This window comes from Sarcophilus harrisii, chromosome 3 (assembly GCF_902635505.1).
Source record: "Sarcophilus harrisii chromosome 3, mSarHar1.11, whole genome shotgun sequence".
NCBI lineage: Eukaryota > Metazoa > Chordata > Mammalia > Dasyuromorphia > Dasyuridae > Sarcophilus > Sarcophilus harrisii.
Genome location: NC_045428.1, coordinates 518,949,152 through 518,969,721, shown reverse-complemented (window position 1 = coordinate 518,969,721; position 20,570 = coordinate 518,949,152). Strand labels below are relative to the sequence as shown.

Genomic DNA, 20,570 nt, shown 5'->3' with positions numbered 1-20,570 from the left:
TATGACAGACTCTCATGATGCTATCTAGGTTTTCTTGGCAAAGACACTGGAGTGATTATCATTTTCTTCTCCAGTTCATTTTACAAATGAGGAAACTGAAGCAAACAGGATTAAGTGATTTGCCTAGTCACACAGCTAGTAAGTATCTGAGAACAGTTTTCAACTCAGGAAGAAAACTCTTCCTGATTCCAGACTTTGTACTCTGCCCACCTATAACAGCAGGGTTAAAGGATTATAACAACTATTTTTACCCAACCCTTAAGGTTAAGACAACATAACTCAAAATAAGACTTTTGTTAATATAGAAGACCATTCATAATAATGTAAAAAGAATTTACAGTCTTCAGAATTTTTATTCTTTTATTTATATCAAACATTTGGAAATGTATTCTTATAAGTGTTACATGCCATATCGTGTTTTTTTTTTCCTTCAGCAATACCCAACATAATGAGATATTTGATAAATTATACACAACTTATCTAATTATGGCTTCCTCCTCCATCAAGAAAAAAAATACCTAGGAATAAAGCCATTTGATTCTCCAAGGTATAATTATCAATTCATTATAAGAGATTTCATATTAAAGCAAAAATCACCACAAAGCTGGAGATCTGTCCTACTTTTAACAAAACATTCCTTTCTAGAAACTATAGTTTTCATTTTTAAGCCAAACAGGAAAATTATGAGATAAACTTTTTAAAAACTTATCTGCTACTTGTTTTGTTATTTGGAATCTAACCTATTAATGTTATCTCTGTCCCACAGTCCACTGGCATTGATCTCTCCTTATTAATGGAGATGAAGGCCCTGCCCTGTGTGAGGGGTGAGGTGGAGCTGGCCAGAGACAGTTTCAGTTTTCAAAAGTCCCTTCTTTGAGCCTGGGTCAAGTTTCAAGTTTTCTTTGAATATTGAATTTGCTTTAAGAGAGAATATGGAAGAGTCCAAGCCTTCTTTGTGCTGCCAAAACAAGAGGTGCTCACAGTCTCCATCATGTTCCTCTTCTCAATTTGCTACTTAGAGACTTTAGGAAATTTCTTCTTGGGTGAGATGAGGGCAATCTCTCTTGGTTGAGTTGTGAAACCTCATTCCCAATGGAAGAGCTTCTTCACCATTGTCTGGTATATATTCTCTTACATATTGTTGTTTGCTGAATTGTTTTCAGTCATGTCCAACTTTTTGTGACCCCATTTGGGTTTTTTCTTGGAGAAGGAACTGGACTGATTTGCCATTTCCTTCCCCAGCTCATTTAACAGATGAGGAAACTGAAATAAATACTGTTAAGTGACTTGTTCAGTGTCACATTGCTGGTAATTGTCTGAAACCAGATTTGCCAGAAATGTATTCCTGACTCCAGGCCTGGAACTATCCACTTAGCTGCCCCCCCACACTCCTATGTATATTTACTCTGATTTCTGTTTTGCTATGATTTGGTAAAGGCATTTATTTGCCAAATGCATTCATTGTGGAACTAGAAGTAGATGAAAAAGGAATCAAGCCAAGGCTGTGGAGCTTTGAATCACCCTTCCTCTGAAAATTAACAAAATAAAAAAGGTAACAAGTTAGATGGGGCCTGATTACATCCACTAAACTAATATACTAAAGGAAGAAGATAGATGTATTTATAGCCAAGTACTCTCTCTCTCTCTCTGAGGAGAGCAGAATAGTGGCTTCCAGTTCCAATCGCCTTCCTCACTTCCCCATTTGATGGGCATCATTCATTCTATCCCACCACAAAAATAACTGCTACAAAGAATTTTGTACATATGGGCCCTTTTCCCTCTTTTTTCATCTCTCTGAGATAACAGACCCAGTAATGGCACATTGCTGGATCAAGGGGTATGCACAGTTTTATGGTCCTTTGCAGCCTTTTTTTAAAAGTTATTTTAACAGGCAAACATTTATTTTCTCTCCCTACCATAACTCAATAAAAAAGAAAACCCTTATAACAATTATTCATACTTAAACACATCAAATTCTCTTATTTTATTTATTTAGCTTATCACATCCCTATAAGAAAGTAATCAGTTTTCTGGAATCTTGCTTGGTCATTACGTTAATTAAAGTTTTTAAGACTTTCAAAGCTATTTATTTTTACAATATTTATGTTTTAGTATAAACTTTTCTGATTTTCCTCAGTTCTACTCTGCTCCCATTAATATGTCTTCCCAGATTTCTCTGAAACTATCCTTGTAGTATGTGAAAATGTAATACTATTTTGCCACTAAGTTCATTGTATTTCAGTGGTTTCTAGAATTCACTTGGCTATTTATTTAATGAGTGCTCCTGGCCTACCCTTTTAACAACACTTCTTTTCTATGCACTGTTTCCACAGTATTATAAATTGATTGAACACATAAAACTCTTTCTTGGAGTAGTTAAACATTTCTGGACTACTTAGTCTTCCAGTAACCTTTGTTCACTATCACAAGCTGAAGTCCTAACAGAAAACCAAGATGTCAAACTTAAAATTTCCTGTTAGATTTTCTGACTGGCTCAGTCAAAAATTCTTCCTGTTCCTACTCTTTGTGGTCAAGACAAAATCAAGTCCAGTCATCTTTTTGTAAAAAGCATTGGTTCACTACATAGCATTTCCAATCCCTCTATTTTTGTCCACCTGTATTTTTTATTTCCTTCTCAGGTTAATTTTACATTATTTCAAAGCCTGATTCTTCTTGTGCAGCAAAATAACTGTATGGCTATGTATACATATATTGTATTTAACATATACTTTAACATATTTAACATGTATTGGTCTACTTGCCCTCTGGGGGAGGTGGGGGAGGGAAAGAGGGGAAAAGTTGGAACAGAAGATTTTGCAAGGGTCAATGCTGAAAATTTACCCATGCATATATCTTATAAATAAAAAGCTATAATAAAAAAAAATAAAAAAGCATTGGTTCTTAAGCTCCATAGCAGACTCCTAAAACAGTCTGGTCAACCCTTTTTTAAACTAAGTAATACCCATCATTGAAAGTTGCTTCAATTGGAATACTTAGTCAGTCCATTCTCTTCCACTTGTCCAATTCCCACCAAATCTTTCAAGCTTAGTCTAAGTCCCACTACTTGAGACCAAAATATTCTCTCTCCTTGGATCTTTCATAGAAATTTTGTTCAGGTAGTTCTGTTGTGAACTTCTCATTTTAATACATAGTTTCTGCATGTTCCTTAATACCTTTGTTGAATTGTGAGCTCTTTAAACACCTACCTTATGATGAATCAGAGCTTGTTTAATTGAATTGAATTGAATTGAATTGGGGATGCATGACATGTAGAATTAATGTTAGGTAATAGTTTATAAAACATTTTCCAAGTTCATAATAGGGTAGTATTTAAGTGATAAATTATCATTATAAATTGGATTTATTTTTCTCTAACACCTACAGTAGACAATGAGATGTTGAAGTCACTTTAGCTGAGTGGGAAAAGATGGAAATGGAATAGAATACTGCTATATAGACCCATATTTTGATACTTTTATGAATCTTTGTTTATAAAGGTATTGATAGTCCTTCTACCAAAGCAGATCACATTTCCTCCTACTCTTTTCTATTCATCTTCATATCCCATATGGAATTTTTGTCCACCCTTTCAACAAATATACAACAATATACATAAATATACAACAAATATATATTGCAAAATCATCTTGCCTTTTTGATATCTCAAGGGTCTAAGAGGTAGTTCTATAACGTTCCATTTGTTGTCTTTCCTGGTTAGATTTCTAACTACTTGACCAGCCCATAGATAATAAGGTAAGCCATGTACTTCCCATATTTTTATTATGTTTTCAGGAACACTTCTCCCATGTAAGTTGTCATAAAAAGCATTCTGACCCTTAAAGCCTTTTATATCATGGCCCCATCCCACCTTCCTAGTCTTCTTTTACTTATCTCCCTTTCCTCCCCCATGTACTCTCTGATCCAGTTACAAAGAACTCCTTGCTGTTCTTTATACAAGACACACAATCTTTTAATTCTGTGCATTTCACTATCTCCTTGCATGGAATATTCTCCCTTCTCTCTAACACTTAAAAAACAAACAAATAAACTTCTGCAAGGACCCTCTCCCAAGCCCCATTAATCCTAGTGTCTTCCCTCTGAGATTATCTCTAATTTATACAATATATATTTTGTTTGTATATAATTATTTGCAGATTGCCTCACCCATTAAACTGAGAGCTTCTTGAGAACAGAGACTATTTTTGCCTTTTTTTTATCCCCTGCACTTAGTATAGCTCCTGGCACACAGTTAAGTGCTTAATAGATGCTTTTTGTTATTACATTCACCCTTTATAGGGTTATAGACTTAGGTCTGGAAGAGAGGTGAGAGATCATCAAATTCAACCCCTCATTTTAGAGATAAGGAGACTTAGGCCCAGGAGACATTAAATTACTTGCCCAAGGTCACACAAGCAGTAAATGGAAGAGCTTTTGATTGTGAATCTCATGCCCTTTTCTCTGCACCATCTCCTTTGCCTTTTGGGTAATTTATAACATTGAGGAGCTCTTTGAATGATTCCAAACTGCTTGCTGCCTCAAAAGCCCTTCTTTTTACCTTGAGTTCTCCTGGTGGTGCCATAGAGTTATGAATCATGGAATACCACAATCTCAAAATAATCAAAATTGAAAATCACAAATAACCTTAAAGGTAGTAATTTCTTATCTTAAAAAAAAAACTAAATTGAAATTGTGAGAGAAAAATTTTTAAATGGGCTGTTGGCTATATAATTTTAGAAATGGGATGAATTTGGGAAAAAAAGATTGTGGTGATAGCTAGCTTTCAGTTTTCCTGTGAATAGGAAAGAAAACTAATATGAGTTGCAGAGAGGTAGGAACAATCTCATTAGAGTTCTATTTATCCTTCTCAAGGACAACACATTTTAATATTTTTTTAGATTTTTCTTCTGAAATTTTCAAGCATCAATAAAGTAAATTTGCCTAAATAGATCGTTACATAAATACAGAGATGCATAGGTAGGTAGGTAGGTAGGTAGGTAGGTAGGGAATAGATTGGTAGGTAAGTAGATAGGTAGATAGGCAAGTTTAAAAGTTATGTGTTTTCATATATTGTATCAAGGATATACTGCGACATTTTTAACATATATAGGACTGCTTGCCATCTAGGGGAGGGGGTGGAGGGAGAGAGGGGAAAAATCGGAACAGAAATAAGTGCAAGGGATAATGTTGTAAAAAATTATCCTGGCATGGGTTCTGTCAATAAAAAATTATTATAATTTTTTTAAAAGTTATATGTTTTATTTATTGTACATTTGAAAAGGAAAACAGATTCTTCACATTAGAGATCTGTGGTTTCAGTTTTATCCTTTTTTTCAACTACATATGAGGGAATCACTTTTTTTTGGCCCTGGGAAGTTACCCAGTAAGAAAATGACATTAAACACTCTAAAATTTCGTTGACATAAGGGCTCTCAATCTGCAATATGGGGGGATCTTAAGAAACTATTCCCAGAAAAATGTTTTTAAATTTATTAAAGAAAATACATAGAATCAAAAAATAATTATTATATTAAAAGTTATAATTTTTTTAAATTTAATTCATAGACTCCAAATAAGGAACCTCTGTTTTAAGAGTTGATTATCTTGTACTAATGACCACAAACTAATCTGTGATGCACCCTAATCCTCAGCACCAGTTGTACAAAAGAATATTTCATAAAAAAATATATATACTGCATGGGTAATTTTACAGCATTGACAATAAAAAATATATAAAAAAATAAAAATACATATATCTCAGTTGGTTGATTGGGCAATTAAGGACTAGATGAATGAATAGTGACTGCCCCAAGAAGAATAACAGAGTAGCTAGGTGGTGCAATGAATAGAGTGCAAGACTTAGAGATGAGAAACTCATCTTCCTGTGCTCAGACTCTATGTGTGTGACCCTATGCAAGTCACTTAACCTTGAGTTCTTCACATTCTTCATATGTAAAAAGGAAACTACAAAACACTCAATCTCTGCCAAGAAACCCCCAAAGGGGTCACAAAGAATCAGACTGATTCAAAATTCAGAACTGAACAATAACAAAAGCAAAAATTCTTAACAAATTATAACCATCCAAAACTTGTTTGGGCTGCCTTGGCAGAGAGTGAGCTCTATAACTTTGAGGCATTTTGTTTATCTGTTTGTTTTAAGAGAGTCCAAATAACCACATCTTGGAGATTTTGTGGGACAGATTCCTATCCAACTATGAGCTGAAATAAATTATCTCAAAAGTCCTTTCCAGTTCGAAGTCTCATAATTCTATGTGTCATTAGTCATTAGGAAGAACAAAAGAAGCACCTGAAAATGAACATGTCAGGTACATATGTCTACATGAGTCAACAGCATTGGCTTCATATATGTAGAAAAATACTTTCCTCCTCCTTACTACTCTAAGTAACTCTGCAAAGGGTAAGGAGAAGATATATAGATGTGTGGTTCAGAAAATATACATATACATATACATATACAAATGATACAATGATTACATCCCCATATTTCCTAACCAATAAAGAACCAGTCCACTCACATATCCCCATGACTCTACCCAGCATTTGAAGAACTGGTAATTATTATACCAGAACCTCCAGGATAAAGAAGAGAGCAGCTGTCTGTTGTTTGAGAAAACATTACAAGAAACATAGATAAAAAGCAATCCTTGAGGAGGTGGTATGGTAAAGAGGAAAAGAACATTAGCACTAAAGTCAGAGAACTTAAGTTCAAATCCCCACTCTGAGTTTTACAACTGGTACAGCCAAAACTAATCCCAGAGGTCTCATTTTTTTCATTTGTAAAATAAGAAGATTAAACTAAACAGCCTTTCAGGTCCTTCCCAGCTCTAACTTTATGATCCTAAGTAGCTCCCTGCCTAAGAGACAGAATGGAAAAGAATGTCAAATAAGAAATTCAAGATGAGGAAGGAAGTGGGTGATGGAAGGAAAAATACAAAATCACTTCAGCCTCAAGCCTTTACAAACTAACAGAAGCATTATAGAGAGCTTCAAAAACCAACATGATTCCAAGATTTTTATGGTGACAACAGGAAGACACCATAACAAGAAAGAAAACCTGGAACTTTACTTCCACTAAGTGTGTTTTTTTCCCCAGGGGGAGAGTGAAATCCACATGGAGGATGACAAATAAATAATTCTTTTTAAAATTTTTTCAGGAATGTAAGTTTAAGGGGTCAATTTCTACATGTATGTTAACTTGACATTTACAATCACAGAGGCTTTTTTTCCCCTCAAAAGCTTGACTAAAAACAAAAGTAGAATTAGAAAATAGCCTGAAGTAAATACATTCATCACTGCTCAAGAAACTGAAATGTGATTTTATGAAGGACCAATAGGTCAAGTTGTAAATATGAAATCCAAACTATTGCAATTGCCTTTTATTTGTTATGTTTGTTAAGCTCTGACAGCTTCTAGGAACAAGTATAGACATGGCCAGTCTCTGACTCCAAGGGTCATATTTTTTCATTAGACAAATGATATTATTTTAACAAATATGGATAACAGAAAAGAAAGGAGGAGAAAGTAACAGCAGCCAGTCTCAGAGGCATGAAATTCATGGAAATTAATTTTGTTTTTTACCTTGAATTCCTTCGTTAACGTTTATAAAAAGAAAACTCACTGTCTGTGAACACTAAGCTAATAAACTTGAATAACGTTTGACAAAAAGGATCCTAAAAGGGGACAGAGTTGGTCTTATAATTAATCAACAAATATTTATTGCTGCCAAGTTCCACTTATTATGCTAGGCATTAAGAAGAATTAATAACAACAACAACAACAATAATAATAATAATAATAATAATAATAATAATAATAATAATAATAAATTAGAGATAACACTTATAAAGTCAGTCCAGTAGCATTTAGTATGTGCCTATAATGTACAAACATTGTGTTAAGTACAAGGTATATAAAAAAAGGTAAAAAAAAAAAAAAAAAAACCAGAGTCCTTGACATTAAGGACCTACCAATCTAATAAAAGGACAAAATGAATATAACTATAGATAAACAATATCTATGCAGAATAAATTAAGGATAGTGTCAGAAGGAAGGCATTTAAAAAGAAGGACTGGGAAAGGTCTCTTAAAGAAAGTGAGATTTTAGCTGAGATTTGAAGGAAACCAGAGAAGCTAGTGGGTGAAGATGATGAGGGAAACCATTCTACACATAGAAAATGGCCAGTGAAAATGTTCAGTCTAGAAAAAAATACACCAAATGCAAGAAATAACTAGGAGGCCAGTTCTGCAAAGTGTTTTCCATGCAATATTTAATTTTCTCTTTACAATAACCTCGTAAAATAAGTGAGAATATCTTATTTTATAAATAAGGAAACAAGCTGAGAGTTGTTAAGTTGACCAAGAGACATTCAGCAAGAAAGTATCTGGAACAGGATTTGTATTCAGGTCTTCCTGATTTTAAGTTCAACTACATAGCCTAGCTACCTTGAGATACCATGGTATATAAAGACAAAATGAAGCAGTTCTTTCACTCAAGAAATTCTGAGTGAAGAGGAGGAAGGAGAAAAGTGGGGATTCAGGGAGGTTGTCTTATACAGGAAGGAGTGGATTGGTTGATTGTTGGACTTTGTACTTGAAGAGGACCAAAATGACCTCTCCATCTATAATGTGTCCAACTGTGGCTCCAATAGGAGCCTATCACAGGTAAGACACAAATAGCCTGAATAAGCATTTGGGATGGAGGAGGAAAGAATGAAATAATGTCAGTGCAATGTTATATGTTGTCATGCAAAGGGAAAGGAGAAGGCAACAAACCCTGAAGTATTGACTGCTTTATTTAGTCCTTAAAACAATCCCTATAATAACACTCAAAAAACCCTATGAAATAGGTGTTATTATTTTCCTCAATTTGTAGTTGAGGAAACTGAAGGAAAACAGTTTAAATAACTTGCCTAGGGACACACAGTTATTAAATGTCTGAGGCTGAATTTGAATTCAGTTCTTTTTAACTCCAGTTCTAACACTCTGTTTATTATGCCATCTAACTGCACCTGTGAAAGAAATTCTGACTAGAACATTTAGGAATAGAAAGCATTTAACTTATCTAGGTTGCTGATATTCACTGTTAAATCTGACTAATTTCCACATGTATCTTTTTACTCCTCAACCACCAAATGCTCCTGAAGGAAATCAAGACACCCATGCTGAGTAGTCCAATGAAAATGTAGATGTAACAGACATTGTCAGTGGTGTGCTTTGCTAGTTAACAATCTCTCTGGGGGGAAAATAAGCACAACCTGCATAGTTCAATCTATGTTATTGATATTTTCTATATCAATTTCCTAGAGATTTTATTCAATCAACAAAACAACTAAATTTTAGTGTTTGCCAATTTTCAGGGTGTAAAGGCTAATGATGAAAATTTCATAATCAGCTCTCTTGAGATAGTTATGAACTGCTTCCAGTACACCATTAGACAGTGATTTTTTGTTCTTTTTCTTCCTTCTACTCTCTCAGTGTATGCTATTGGTGGAGGATGGGGAGAAGGGAAGAAAAAAATAACTCCTTCCTCCCAAGCCTCAGAGTATGGAACAGGATTCTCTTTCATTGGTAGGGATCAATGTCCTACAACTGTTTGGGACAAAACCTGTGAGAAGTAAAGGGAAGAAAAATTCTGTCTCTTCAGACTTTGGGGACTCTTCTAGCTTCTGGACCTCAAAATTCAGACTAGAGAAACATGTCTCTTTGCTCTGCAAAAACACATCAAACCCCTGATGTCTATTTGGGGAATGAGAGTGGGGAAATCTGTTGAAAGAATAATAATGCACTTTCAGGTTGACCAGCCAGATTTCTGAAGAAAGAAAGGAACTGAACACAAGTTTAAAAAAAAAAATTTAACACCTTTGAAATCCTGTTTTTTGCCATTGTTGTTCAGTCATTAATTTCTGACTCTTTTCAACTCTTTGGGGTTTTCTTGGCAAAGATACTGGAGTGGTTTGCTGTTTCCTTTTCCAGTTCATTTTACAGAGAGTCAAACAGGGTTCCATGATTGGACCAGGGTCACACAAACAGTCTAAGGCTGGATTTGAACTCAGAAAGATGTCATCCTGATTTCAGGCCTGGTATTCTATCCATTATGCCATCTAGTTGCCCATTTGTACCTCTTCTCTTTCCTCAAATTCTCACTGTACCCCTTTATTCACCCTACTTGGCAAATAACTTTGCGTCACACTTTAGTGAGAGATAGGGTCATTGGTGATGATCTCCCTCAAATACTCTATTCAGTGCTTTTTCCTTTCATGCTCCTACCTTTCATTTCCTGTTTCAGAGGTGGCACTCCTCCTTGCCAAAGAGAACTATTTCAACTGTGCATTTTATTAAAAATATCTTTGACTTCCTGATCTTGATTGTATCAATTACTCTTCTTTCTCATGAACTTTTGATATCTTCCTCTCTTTATTTTTTTCTTCTTGTGCCACAAGCTTACTTAACTCTCAGTACTATTAAAATAAAATAATCTTTTCTTTGATCTCACATCTCCCTCACTGATAAAATTCTATAAAGAGTGGTCAATACAACATGTTGCAATTATATGTCTCTAATCATTTATCCTTCAATCCTTTGGAATCTGATTCCAATTTCCAGCACTCTATCAAAAATATTCTCTCAATAATGATTAATTATCTTTTAAAACAGTTTGGCTCTGAATCTCAATGAATAGAAATCTTAGAATAATTATCAGGCTGCTTTTTAAAACAGGCAGCTAGGTAGTAAGTTCTTAGGGGTGCCTGTTCTGGAATGGGGAAGACTCAACTTCTTGAGCTCAAATCTGGTCTCAGACACTAACTAGCTGTGTGACGCTGGGCAAGTCATTTAATCCCATTTGCCTTCTTTTCTTCATCTGTAAAATGAGCTAAAGAAGGGAAAGGCAAACTACTCTACTATCTTTGCCAAAAAAAAAAAAACAAACAAACAAACAAAAAACAAACCCAAATAATGTTATGAAGAGTCAGATTTGAATGAGACAACTGAACAATATAGTAGGGTTTATTAATAGTATACCGAGAACCACTACTACACTCCCTCTCAAAATTGATATAATGAGACATATTGCACCCACCTCACCACTCTTTTGGTGTTTCTGTCTTTTTTTGCTTCTGGGAAATGAAGTTACACACATAATCACTATACAACAAATCATCTTTATTGAGAACTATAGAACTACTTGGAATGACTTGTGGCTGTTAAGGGGTATTTAGTTATAGTTATAGTTATATACAGTTTTAGTTAAGGGCTATCCTACTTGCCACCAACTCTGGAAGTTCTATAGAGATACAGTTTTCTGCTATCTTCTTCACAGACAAAGGGAAACACAACTCTTTGCTACATGGGATTATTCACTATTATGATTCAAATACTCATTTGTGTAACCCACAATTTGGTGGCAATGAACTAAGCTGGTGAGTATAAGCTAAGGGCTAACTTCGGGTCTTAAAAGAAATAAGAATAGCAGCTTTTGTTGTCTACCACACTCCTAGATTAGGGATATCTGAGAAATAGAGAAAAATATAATTCTAGCACAATGTCCTTTATGGAGGTAGGAAAAATCCCAGATATGGTGGTCCTGGACCTTGACTGTCTTTCCCCCTTCGAGATTGCTGGCAGTGTTAGTATGGCCCTTCTCCTCCCCACAAAGAAGAAGAAAAAATTATCTCTTTGGAGATAGCATGGGCCAAATCAGGTCCCAGATCATATGCCATCCATCAGCTAAGTTTAAACAAACCAGTACAAATTCCTATGTTTGGTGACCTTATTCCAAGATAAACAAACAAAAATGAGACCTTTTATACATGTACCAATATAAGGTAAGCAAACCTTAAGCACTTTTTGAGCATACCATTCAGGAGGAATTCAGATAAAGAAAAACACAGGGGTTAGTTAGTAGAATTATCTTGATATTAGGGAACTACATTTGTAGCTCATCCTTGCCATAAATTTTCTTTTGCCCCCTCTTTTCTCTAGAAGAGATCCAGTCTTATCAGCCTCCATCATTTTTTAGTTCACTTTTATGTGAATTCTTCCTACATTAGAAGGGAACTCCCCTGGAGAACAGAGGCTGTCTGTATTTCTGCTTGTATTTGTCTGCTCCAGCACAGTACCTGGAACATAGTGAGTACTTGATAAATTCCAGATGACTTGACTAGATGTATATTTAGACCATAAACTTTCAAGGATCAGAAGTTATTCCAATTTTCAAGGGAGTATAGGAAATGGGTTCTAATCCTCACTTCACCTTGTTACCCATTAGCCATAAAAGCAATCCACATTTAACATCTATTTGTTTGTATGTTAGAGAAATGAGATTTTGTGCCGCTTGGGGCTCTGATTTCCTCTGCTGTTAAATGAAGTAGCTAAATTACTACTTTAAGGGTAATTTCCAGATCTAAATCTATAATCTATGATCCAAAATATGAATTAATCAATAATCAACTACATATTAGGTAGGAATGCACAATGAATAAAGCACCCAGACTTGGAATGAGGATGATGTGAGTTCAAATCGGGTCTCAAACATTTACTAAATGTGTGACTGTGGAAAAATGACTTATTTGTCTTTTTCAATCTCCACTTCTATAAAATGAGAATAACGATAAAACTTTCCTCTCTGGATTGTTGTAAGTCTAAAACAGGAAAACACTTGTAAAGTACTTTGCACTCTTTAAAGGGCTATATAAATTCGCAATTATTAAGCACCTACTAAGTGTCAGACATGTACTAGGCATTAATACAAAGACAAAACCAAATGGTTCCTATCCTTAAGGAGCTTGCATTATATCTTGGTCAGGGGTGGATTTGGAAAGCATTTTATATATATATTCCATATATGTATATATGGAATATGTAAGGAATATAAAAGGAATATGTAAATATATATGCACACACACTGTGTGCATATATATTTACATATTCCTTATATACATATATAATGCAATTAAATTATCCCCCTTAAAATCTCCCTCAATATTACCCACAGCTAAGAGGAGATAGATAGATAGAGTATGTGTATGTGCGTGTGTGGGAGACAGAGACAGAGATAGAGAGATATAGAAAGAGAAAAAGATAGAGTGATACAGAGAGAGATGCAGAGAGAGAAAGAGAATTTATTTAGATTTTTATACAAAATGTTTTGAGATGGTGAGGAGAAATTACTAGAGAAGGTATTTAATCCCCAAATGGAAAATAATTTTCACTTGTGATAAACTATAAGATAAAATTTTATTAATCTGTTACTCTAAATGCCAGTATTTTCCAGTAATCACAAAAAAGGAAATCAAAAGTCCCATTGGAAGTAAAGGAAATCTCCATTATTATTTTATTACATGTTTATTTTCTGTTGTTTTATTTTTTTAAATGCACATTACTCTTATGTCCTTTGCCACACACCCTTTACCCTCCGTCCCCCCATCCCAAACAGCTCATCTTTCCCCCCTAGAAAAGAATGTCCAGAGAGCTAAGTTAAGTTTGAATGACACACCAAAGCATTGTTTTAATCCTGGTGATGTCCTACAAACATTACATTTACACCTTCATTAAGCAGCTCTCTGACCTATGAAGCACCTTAATCTAGTTGGCCCAGGCCTCATGAGTTCTGTAATTGAAGGTTCCTTTGCAGAATGGATGAGTTCTGCACAGGAACAGAGGATGTTTTGGCTGGGAAAGGACTAGTTTAGAAGGCAAGCATAAATCTTAGCTGATCCTTGGCTCCACCATTTCATGCATCATTTAAAGGACATATAGTAAAAAAGGAAGAAAAAACAGCATTAGATTTCATTTCATTTTAATTGCGAGGAACCACAGCAAGGATGAAAATTCCTCCTAAAGTCCATGGCAGAAGTCTGCTGACCAATACTTTTGCATTTCAGTCTTCAAGTGATTCCAGTTCACTAGGTTATTTGAAGCTCCTGCTGAAAGTTCTCTGCCATGGAAAGGTCTCAGTGACACTTCACAGCTTGCATCCTGAGTTGCTATTTTTCCCCCATAACTGAGATAATCAAGCACAATGACTGCTCTTTTGTGAGAAATGATTTCCTAAGGAGCCACAAATTTGTCCTTAAAACAGCAAAATTAATCTCCCTCAATTACTGGATTTCAGATGACTGTATGACATAGTCACCCTGGTGACTGGCAGCACTCAACTTTCTGCCACATGATGGAAATAGGAGGGTACAAAAATTTAAATGCACCCAGAAAGCTGAACCTCATTGACTTAGTGCTTGTCATAGTCCCCTGATGTCCCAGAGCCACAAATACAATGCTTTCAAAGAGGGCTTTGACAACTTATGAACTTTCTTTCTATGCAATATGAGAAAATAGGAATGTGAGATTCTTTAAGGCATGATGGGAAAGTTTTTTTTTTTATCAGCACCCCATCTCACATTTTTATAAAAGAGAGAGCATTCACAAATCCCTCCTTGACATCCTCCCTCAATCTCTCCTCCTTTATTCCATATTCTAATGAAAAGAAGAGGCTTCTAGCCAATGTTAACTCCCCTGCCCTTATCCCTGACTCATCCCCTCTTTTCTTCTCCAGATGATCAATAACCATCTCTGTAACTCTAATTTTCAGTCTCTCCTTCACTGCTGCTGCCAACAAACATGACCAAGTCTCATTTTCCTGGAGGAAAAAACAACCACCACCTTGCTGGATCTTACCATTCCCTTAAGCTATTATCCTCTCTATCTCTCCTTTCTCTCATAGCCACACTCCCAGAAAATACTAGCTATCTTTATTGCCTCCAATTTTTCTCCTTTCACTGTTTTTCATTGAGGTCTCTGACTATATGCTCTCCAAAACTGACAGTGATCTCTTAATTTACCAATCTGATAGCTTTTCCCTCAGTCATCATTCCTTACCTCTCCACAGAACTTAATGCTGACATCAGTATTGCTTGGATCTCCTTGTACCTGTCTGGGAACTCCTCTTCGTTGTCCTCGGCCTATTTCACCATCCATATCATACATTATTTTTGTTCCTTTGCACTGATTGTCTTCTACTCTTGGAGACATCTTACCTGTAACTTATTTACCTCATCTTAGAGGTCCTCCTTTAGAATCTCATGTTTTCTACAAAACTCTACTTAAATTATACTTTATGGATCCTCCCAATTGCTAATGGGAGGATTAACAACTTTCCTCTTTCCCCTCAAAATTAACTTGAATTTATTTTCTATATAATTATTTTTCCACATGTAATCTCTCATGATAATATTGAAGATCCTTGAAAAGAGATATATTTTTTATTTGTATTCTCAGGACCTAGCACAGAGTCTAGCAAACATTTGTTGTTTAATAAATGATGTTGAATTTAGGAAGTTCTATCCACATAGGGAGACTGTGTGGGTTTTTGGAAGATGAAATTTTTTAAAGAATCTTATTTGTGTCTGACTTATGGATTGGAAGAATCACTAAATCCACCATGTAGAATATAGTCACAGGCCTTGGTAGTTGGTAGGGTGACCTCTTAGAAACACAGAATACAATCATTTGCACCTGACTCCAAGTCTTTCTCGTTCAATACATCTGCCTCATCTTATTTTCTGGTGGTATCTTCTTATCTATATTATCCAGATTATGGTATATGATAGTTTAGCAATCCATTAGAATAACTGAGGTAATAATTGTAGGAAATTATTCATTTGGATCCTTCTTCCATTCCATACATTATACAGAGATAATTAGAAAATATAAGATCTTATAGTAGACCTTTATGATAGGCTCAAACTCTAATATAAGATTCATTACTTCTTTACCAGTTATGAAGCTCACTTGTGCAACCATGAATGCTGACAAAGATATCTCTACACTGTTTTATTCAAATTCCATGTCCAAACACTATGGGTGAGATGCCTTGATCCTTTGGAAAGTCCTTCAACTTATTTTTATACCTCAACTTATTTTTGTGTATTTCTCTTGTCCAACAGGAGCACATGTCCAACTCATGACCATTTAACAGAGGTCCTTTAAATCATTAAGAGGATATGTGACCACAAAGAAATCTGGTCATTCTTATGTTATTCATATGAAGATCATGTGGGAAGAAAATCTGGAACATGGGACACAAAAATTTGTGAGAGACCTTGGAACTCTATAAGGATGCTGTTGTTGTGGCCACCCCCAGCAGAGGGAGCAGAATAGAGATGGCTTTTTAGTTCAGCTAATTATATTTGTTAATTAGATGCTAAACTCAGTTGTTTATGCATTCCAAAGAAATGTAACTGTCAGTGCCCTCTAAATTGCAACACCCTAGGTAAAAGTGTTTATTGCCCCAACCTAGTTACAGTTCTAACAGAGGTGAAAAAATTAGCTTTAGAAATGAGGAAGAACACCACTTCCTCAAATAATTAAATCTTACTATGTCACACTTTATCTCAAGGTGATATATCTTCATTTCTGAAGAATTTCTTGAACAACCACTTTAAAATAATGATAGAGATTTCTTCTGTTTTTGCATCAAATGAAGGGCAACAAGCATTGAAATTTTGAATTGATTTATTTCCTACCACAACTGATGGGGGACCTTATACTCTTGTAAGGGAATTGGGAGATTTTGATTATCAAGTAGAGTAACTTCTTTAACTCTGCAGTTATTCCTGCTCTTACATTGTCTGCAGCACTTATTTATTCTTCACTGCATTTTCTCAATTTGAGGTCATAATGACATAATAATGGCTGGAATATTAACTGGCATGTTCAGACAGGGTTGCCAAGACATTCAAGGGCAATCTAATGTAAATTAAAAGAGCAGTAAGGATGAGCTTAACAGTACTGGCACATAAAAGCAAAAAGTTTGGGAAAAGTGGAGGTGGGAAGAGGGGGACTGAGGGTTTTAATTTCATTTTTCTAATTTTCTGATACTCAGCTAGATAAAAAAAGTGAATTGAGCTCATCTGAAAGAAAACCTTCCAATAACCTCTAGGCAATCCAGTTTTGTATTGTTTGGACCATCAACCTGACAATTCAAGAACAGGTTAGGGAGAAAAGTACCTGAGTCTGAAAACATGACATTGGGGGAGTGATTTTTCTTTGATATTAAAGAAATTTTATTCAAAATAAAGTAAATCCATGCCCTTTTCTGAATTAAGTTCTTAATTTCTGTCTAAATAACTTCTACAGCTTATGTAATGTTTGTGTATATAGTTTATGTACAACCCTGCTCTTAGAAAATGTCAATATTTTAATATTTCAATGAAAGGTTGATCTCACTGACATGGACAGTCGGAAATTATAGCAATTTTAACCAATCCATGCATTCCTATTCTCATATCTTCCCACAAATCTTCCATAAACAATCTTTCCATAATGCTGCAGGATTACTTCTGGTACTTACTTTTAACCTTCTAGTATACCAGGGCAAGACTCATATATATTATACTAGACTCTTTCTAGTTCTCTTCTCCAATTACATATATCCTTGATTATTAAAGCTCATGATCCTCAATTCTATATCATCATTAGATAAATGATCATATTCTAAAAACAAGGAACAGCTTGGGACTCTTGAAAGTACTTTGTATTTTGTGCTCCCTCAACACAGACAATCTCATCCTCTGGCTCTGAATTCCCAATTTCCTAAATGCATTTCAGATGCTCCCTCCTTCTTATCAATTTAGGACCCCCACTCATTACCCCTATACAAAGTCTAACCAAAATATCTTTTTTAGAGTTGAACTTTCTCTTCAAGCCCCCATTGTCCAGTGGCAGGACAGAGTCAAGATGTCTCACTAAGCTCTAAGTGCTTCACAACACCTGCTTCACCTGCCTTCATGACCTTTGGAACAAATTGCTTTCATCTGCCCATTCCAACGGGAAGTCTTTACATACCTGGGATAGACACTCCCCCCCCCCCCCAACTCACCTTGATTAAGTCTTTCTGGTGAAATGGTTAACCAGGGTGTGGCCACTGTGCTTGCTACAGCTTCTTGGAGCCACAGGTGAAAGTTAGGTGGATCAGGTAGACACAAAAGGTAGAAAGCAGCCTATAAAAGGCTCAGAAGCCTTTACACCAGAGGTACTAGTTTTCCTTGAACATACCTGACTCCCCTACCCAAAATAATTGATAGACTAACTATATATCCTAATTTGGGTAGCAACTATTATTCATCCCTTTAGTTTTGGTTTTGCACTATATGAATTATCAAACCAATCTCTTGAATAGTCGTAGATCTCATCAAGGAGCTAAGAGACTAATGTGACTAGCATTACATCAGCTATAAATGGGAGCATCTGGAGAACTTTGTCATCTATAGAAATACCCCTTCCATCTGAACTTTACAGAGCTCATCCATCATGACCTTTATAACCATGGATAAAACTATCAATGAGGTCACATCTTCCCATCTTCTGTCTTGATGGAAATCAGAATTATTGAACAACTTGTCTCTATGGTAACAGGCATCAAGGACTCTTGTATGATTTTATCAAGTGTCTAGGAGACATTGCATTTTCCTCTAGTCCAATGCTGAAGGGATAATCTATGGCAATGAGATCATGGGTCCATTGAAGTGTTAAAATATTAGCATTAATAACTTGTTTGAATGGGTCAGGTTGAAGTCTCATAATTTGTGTGCAGTTTCTTCTCATCTTCAGCCTTTCTTCTAGTTTGACATTGATTTTTGACCTTTGCTCTAACTAATCAATAATCTGATAGCACAGGGACAAATTATTCTGATATGACTCCCGCATCAGTAACAAATCATTTTCTTGCCATTAAGATACTGTCAATGTCATTTCTTAGGAGATGATCCTGTGTCAGCCCCCAATTTTTCAAATTCTGTGCTAAGACAGGACCAAGAGTAGGCAAAGATCTGGAGTAGTTGTTGCCTTGTCCTTTAATCAGCAGGTTCCACTTGCACCTTTAGCATATTTCATCCTTATCTAGGTAAGCCCAGTCAGGGCTCTAATAATTTCTTTCTCCATGAAAGGATTGAGGGATTCCTATAGGGGACAGCATAAGAGATTATATAGTCAGCATCCTAATCAACTATTGAGATGAGTACCCTCCCCATTCCTTCTGCAGTGAATCTTGGGTCTTTTTTCCTTCTTTTCAGGGGCTCAGTAGTTAGTGGGATCAGTGACCAGGTTCAGTAGCTGACTTTATAATAATAGACTTCTGAATTATCTAAAAAGCTTTGACTTTATAAATTCTGAATTATATTTTGCAACAGATTTTTCATCATTCTTTCCTATACCTTGCTTTACACAGAAATTCCCTTGTTAACTTGATCCCATTCATCTTAGAATGAATCTTTATATTCATCTCCTGGGATATATAAGCTCACAAATTGCAATTAGTTTTATATATTCATCAGCTCAATTACAGAACTTGGGTATGATTAGTTTTGGGGAAAAGTTGAATATATCATTCTGTGACATGGATTCCTTTATATAGACTTTTGTTCTTGCTTAAGAAAATGAGTTTAGCATTTGGTGTAGGAGACAGTTGAAGGACAATAAGAGATGATAGATAGCTCAGAATGAGGTAACCCACTTTGGTTAGTTAAACCTAATATGTAATAGAAAAGGAAGCAAAAAATTCAATATACTCTCACCTGATTTGTAATGTCTGGCCTCTAAGTGTTCTTCTGTAGATCTCACAGTCCCAGGCTAAGATAGACTTTTTCAAGCTGTGGGGTAGGGAAGAAAAGACAATACACTCTCACATCAGACCCAAAGCGATGGACAAAACTAGTAGATCTTTTTTAGTAAAATTCCTGCATAAGTTTAGTCACTTTTTTCATTGAAAGCAAAGTTCAAACCAGGGTAAATTCACTTCAACTAGATTGGAATGACAGTAGAGAAGCCCACATTCATCAAACTGAAGGTTGGCCTGGGAAGCTTTGACAGAAACTAATCACTAACTCTATTAACTACTGAGCCCCTAGAAAGAAGGAGAAATGGCCCAAGATTCACTACAGAAGGAATGGGGAGGGCACTCACAACAATGGTGCACCCCAATGTTGATTAGGATGCTGATTATATTACCCCCATGCCAGCTCCTGTAGACACAGAGGGGCTTACCATACTCCCCATTCTCTCATAGGGAAAAGAAATTTCTAAGGCTCAGACTGGGCTTAGCCAAAGAAGGATGAAATATGCTGAAGGTCCAATTGGAGCCTGCCAATGAAAGCACAAGGCAGCAACTACTCCAGAACTTTTGTCTATTCTTAGCAAGGATTTCAAAGATGGGGACTGGCTTCTGAGACTATATTTTGCCTTGAGGAGGCAGCATGATACAATGGAAATAATGTTGGATTTCACATCAGTGGACCTGGATTCAAATCTTGATTGTGTCACTTCCTAGTTGAGCATTCTTGTAATTTCCTCAATCTCACTCACCTTACATATGCAGCCTGCTGGTGATTCCTACCTTCATGACATCTCTTGTTTAGGTTCCCTTCTTTCCACCTGCACAGTAGCTACTGTGGGGCAGGTCCTTGTTATCTCACACCAGGACTATCTGCAATAGCTTCTCATTGATCGGCCTGTCTCCAAACTTTCTCCAAGTCTCAAAGACATAGTTTGACCATGTCATCCTAC

The 20,570-nt window shown here is 35.7% G+C and overlaps 1 long non-coding RNA gene across 1 annotated transcript in view; it reads right to left on the bottom strand.

The window, feature by feature from the left end:
- Positions 1-20,570, bottom strand: part of LOC116422757 — a 68,674-nt gene that overhangs the window by 31,226 nt on the left and 16,878 nt on the right. Inside the window, exon 2 of the long non-coding RNA XR_004233271.1 lies at positions 19,583-19,657. This is a non-coding gene — a long non-coding RNA (uncharacterized LOC116422757). The remainder of the gene's footprint in view (positions 1-19,582; positions 19,658-20,570) is intronic.